Source organism: Gossypium arboreum, chromosome 13 (genome assembly GCF_025698485.1).
Source record: "Gossypium arboreum isolate Shixiya-1 chromosome 13, ASM2569848v2, whole genome shotgun sequence".
Classification (NCBI taxonomy): domain Eukaryota; kingdom Viridiplantae; phylum Streptophyta; class Magnoliopsida; order Malvales; family Malvaceae; genus Gossypium; species Gossypium arboreum.
The window spans coordinates 96,061,826-96,067,039 of NC_069082.1; the positions used below are offsets into that span (position 1 = coordinate 96,061,826).

Here is a 5,214-nt window from a genome sequence, read left to right on the forward strand (position 1 = left end):
ATTTTCTACATCAAAGGACATTCGTACTAAACCAGAAGGAAGTGGTTCTAACAACAAAGGTCTGCACAATGCTGGGGGAACACAAGTAGATTTTAGAGCATATGTACTTCTGCCCCATATGGTTAACGTTAACCATGATGCTAAAGATGGGTTAGAATTTCCAAAACTTCCTCATAAAAGACAAGGCTATGGGAGTTATTTTACAAATATCAATGATTTACAAGTTGGAATGGAGTTTTCCTCCAAATATGGAGTTGCTTCTATAGTAAAGTGGTACAGCATAAAGCATGGGGTCAATTTCCACGTTACTAAGTCATGAGCCAAAAAAATATAAGGTGAAGTGTGCACTGTGTGACAGTAGATATCCATGGAAAATCATGACATCTACAAGAAAGAAGACAAGGTTCTAAACAATTGAAAAATGTAACTCTTTATATACTTGTGTTGTTGTAGGTATTTTGAAGGATCATTTGTAATTGAATTTTGACCTTACCTCTAACTTTGTCTGAACAATCGAAATGTTGTGCCTCGATTTCGGGTCACCTAATACTTGGATTGAGCTCACTGAATAGAGGAATGGCATATTGTTGAATGGCACAGTTCCTATCATCAGCAAGAATGATCGGATTGTGAGTATTATAAGCGAATGTTCCTCCTAGATTTTTGAAATCCATATCTTCGGTCCTTCTTTGGTCACTTGTCTTCTCTAAAGTCCTTCTAATTTTCGGGTCTACAGGGAGTAAGTCAATAATTTGATCAATACTCATAAATACTCGAAACAAACATAAAAAAATGGAATTAAAACTTAACAGAAAAAATAGACCAAAATGCAAAATTAACAATTTCACAAATAATGTCTTTTAAAACAGTCCCCGACAATGGTGCCAAAAATTTGGAATGATGGATGATAAACCGTAATTTATACATATTTTTACCCCATGCTTAACGCATTTTATGGATGATTTTTCATTAGAATTGGTGAATTCGATGCTCCTAATGCCTTAATTACATGTTTTATACTTAGGTGAGCATAGGAGAGCGAAAGGAACGAGAGACGAGCAAAAAACGGAGAAAATGAGCCAAAGTACGAAATCAACACGGCCTGGACTTCTTCACACAGGCAGACCACACGGCCGTGTCAATTTGGCAGAATTGAAGCACGACTCACACGGGTAGACCACATGCCCATGCCTAGTTAACAGGCTTGACCACGGCCTGAAGTAATCGCACACGAGCGTGTCACACGGGCGTGTCCCTGTCGAGCCCAAGTTGAGTCCAATTCGGAAAAGGCTAATTTTGAGGGCTTTCAGGCATTCTAAAGCCTATAAATACGCTCTAAAGGAAAAGGAAAGGGGACACACGTAGAAGGAGGCAGGGAACTGCTCAAGGAAAGCCGATTGATCCATCTCAGAAGCCGGATTCACCATTAAGACTAAAGATCTCCCCTCAATTTCCCTTCACGAGTTTTGGGTTTTCTTTATGTTTTGTATTCATTATTCTTCTAAGATTTTTTCCTTTTTAGTTATGAACTAAATCCCCTAAATACCAAAGAGGAATGAAACCTAAGATGAATCTTGTTATTATTTTCTAAATTGTATGATAAATATTTAACTTGTTTTTAATTATGTATTCTTAATTCTTGTTTTGATATCCCAGGATATTGATTCAAGATAAACTCTTATTCAGAGGAGGAGTAGACCTTGTCTAAGAGTACATTTGTCATAATTAAGCGGAGTTGATTGCGCGCCTAGACATAGGGTGACAAGATTTTGCCAAATTAGGGTGAAACCTAATAAGGGGATCCATAGATCGAGTTAATGCAACCCTAGGGTGTTAATTAGAGAAAAGTCTCAATTATTCAATCTAGGGATTAGACATTATTAGTCCTGAATAGGGATAATAACATAACTTAGGGATCTCTATGGGACAAGTTAAATGAATAAATCGTCTAATTCGGAGTAAGAATAACAAGTGAAGTCTAGGTGGATTCATCCTTAGGTATTATCTTAATTCAATCGTTTTCAAAAAGTAATCCCCCAATTCTATTTTCTGTGAATTCTTAGTTTAGATAATTAGTTAGTTAAAATAAAACCCCCTTATTCGTAGGCTAGATAATAAAAAGACAATCATTACTAGTTCTTTTAGTTCCTTTGGGTTCAACAATCTGGTCTTGCTAAAACTATACTACTGTTTGATAGGTACACTTGCCTACATCGTGATAATAGTTAGTTTCAATGACGATTCTTTATAAATATTTAAAACCTGCCACACAGAAATTGCGATCAAGTTTTTGGCGCAGTTGCCGGGGAACTAAGATATTGGGAACACTCAATTTTTATTACTTTAGCCATTTATTTTTCTTCAATTTAATTCTATTTTATTTTTATTTATTAATTTACTTTTTTGTTTCTCTTGGCAGGTTTTTATAGTTTATGACTAGAAGAAACCCATCAGGACCACTACTTTTTAACGAAAAAATTGATCGCATAGTTCGCAGAAACCAAAGAGAAATAAGGAGAAGCTTAAGATACACAGAGAACGAGCAAGAGGATGATAGTCAAACCCTAACTGAGGAGATGGCTGAAAACCAAAACAATCAGCTACCTCCTGCGATAGCCGCTGAACTAGCAAATCGGAATCCTGCTCCTCGTACTATGTATGATTATGCTAAACCTAATTTAACAGGAACTGAGTTAAGTATAGTTAAGCCTGCTATTGCTGCAAATAATTTTGAACTAAAGCCTAACATTATTCAAATGATCCAGCAATTTGTTCAGTTTGATGGTTTCCAGGATGAGGATCCAAACACCCACTTGGCAAATTTCCTAGAATTCTACGATACATTTAAAATTAATGGCATTTCTGACGATGCCAGTCGTCTTCGGTTATTCCCTTTTTCATTAAGGAACAAAGCTAAATAGTGGTTGAACTTGTTACCATGAGGGTCAGTTACTACTTGGGAACAAATGACTGAAAAATTCTATTAAAATATTTTTCACCTACTAAAACGGCCAAATAACGTAATGATATCTCTTTGTTTGTGCAGATGGACTTAGAAACTCTTTACGATGCATAGGAGATATACAAGGACTTACTGAAAAGGTGCCCTCACCATGGGTTACCGCTTTGGCTACAGGTTCAAACATTCTATAATGGCCTGAAGCTGTCGACTAGGCAAATGATTGATGCAGTAGTCGAGGGAACTATCAACAAAAAAACACCTGAAGAGGCTTACGAATTTATTGAAGAGATGTCACTGAATAACTATCAGTGGCAAGTCATGAGAACTAAGCCAACTAAAACAGCATGCGTTTATAATGTTGATTCAGTTACGATATTGTCAAACCAGGTAGAACTTCTGAATAAAAAGACTGATGGTTTACTTGGTTCTACTCAGGTACATCTAGTAATGAGGTGCGAGACAAATGGAAGAGGAGCATGCACAGAGTATCAACCCTTCAACCCTAGCATCGAGGAGGAACAAGTCCAATATATGGGTAACAATAACTCTAGATCCCAAAATAACCCATATATTAACACTTATAATCCAGGTTGGAGGAACCATCCTAATTTCTCATGGGGCGGTCAAGTAAATCAAAGACCACAATATCCTCCGGGTTTTAAACAACCACCCTATCAACAGGAAAAGAAATTGAACCTTGAAGAGATCCTGTCTAAATTTATCTCGGTGTTAGAAACCCATTTCCAGAACACTAAGACAGCACTTAAAAATCAACAAGCGTCGATCCAAGGACTCGAAAATCAGATAGGCCAGCTTTCCAAACTAATCTCCGAATGACCACAAGGTAGCTTGCCAAGTAATACTGAACCCAACCCAACGAAACAACTCAACGCGATTAATGTTCAAGATGAAGAAGGATTCGTTGAGCCTGAGCCAGAACCGAGGCAAGAAACTATGGTGAGCAGAGATCAAGGTGAGGTAGGTCATAATAAAAACAAATCAGTGAATGTCGATTATAAACCTCGTATGCCATACCCTAACGCGACAAGGAAAGACGGCTCAGATGAACAATTTGGTAAATTCCTTAAACTCTTAAAAAAAATTACATATTAACTTACCGTTTATTGAAGCTCTATCACAAATGCCAAACGCAATGAAATTTTTAAAGGAGCTTTTAGCAAATAAGCGGAAGTTGGACGAGGAGTCATATGTGGAGCTAAACGTTGTTTGCTCAGCTATTCTATAGAATAAACTACCCAACAAACTAAAAGATCCAGGGAGTTTTACGATTCCATGCTTAATTGGTAGTTTAGATGTTAATAATGCATTAGCTGATTTAGGGGCTAGTATTGACGTCATGTCTTACAAAATGTTTAAACAATTAGGTCTTGGGAAACCCAAAAAGACTAGGATGAGCTTTCAAATAACAAATAAAACTATAAGATTTCCTAGGGGTATTATTGAAGATGTGCTATTTAAAATCGATAAATTTATATTTCCCGTTGACTTCATTGTTCTAGACATAGAGAAGGATAGCATCACTCCTTTGATTTTAGGACGTCCCTTTTTAGCAACTGCTAAAACGATTATTGATGTTGGCATGGGTGAGCTCACACTCCGTGTGGAAGACGAAACAATCACCCTTCAAGCTCACCATTCTGGCAACACATCGGAAATTGAAGGTGATCGTCTAAACCATTCTACTAAAACTAACAATAAGGTGCAACCTACTGTGCAGGAAATGAGTCTGAAGGAAGAACATGAGCCATTCTCAAGCAATAGTAGAGGACCTATTCAAGAAGATCGAAGGCTACAAATCGAGGAACTAGATGCTTGGTCGACGCATAAATCGAGAACACCCGACAAACCGAATCTACGACAGAACGAGCTCAATACCTTTCCAAATCAACTTAAAGATGGAGATAGAGTCTTATTAGATGCCACAGATCCCCACATTGTCGCTACCACACCGAATGAAGAAATCTCTCTTATGGTACTTAGCATTTTCCCATTCGGTATGGTCGAGGTGAGTCATCCCAAGTTCGGCACTTTTAAGGTAAACAACCCCTGTTTAAAACCTTATTTTGATGAGATGGATAGCAGGAATGAGGAGTATAAACTCCTCAAACCACCATGATCATTCAATGGAGAGGTAAGTCAAGCTTAGACTATAAATAAGTGCTTCTTAGGAGGCAACCCGAGCACTAACTGTATTAACTTCTTTCAATTTTAGTGTTTGACACCTAACTTAT

General features: G+C 37.4%; 1 non-coding gene across 1 annotated transcript; it reads right to left on the reverse strand.

Moving 5' to 3' along the window:
• Positions 1-3,014: 3,014 nt before the first annotated feature.
• Positions 3,015-3,120, reverse strand: LOC128287022 (small nucleolar RNA R71). Its single transcript, XR_008277722.1, has one exon. It is a non-coding gene; the product is annotated as a small nucleolar RNA R71 (small nucleolar RNA).
• Between the last annotated feature and the right edge of the window lie 2,094 nt (positions 3,121-5,214).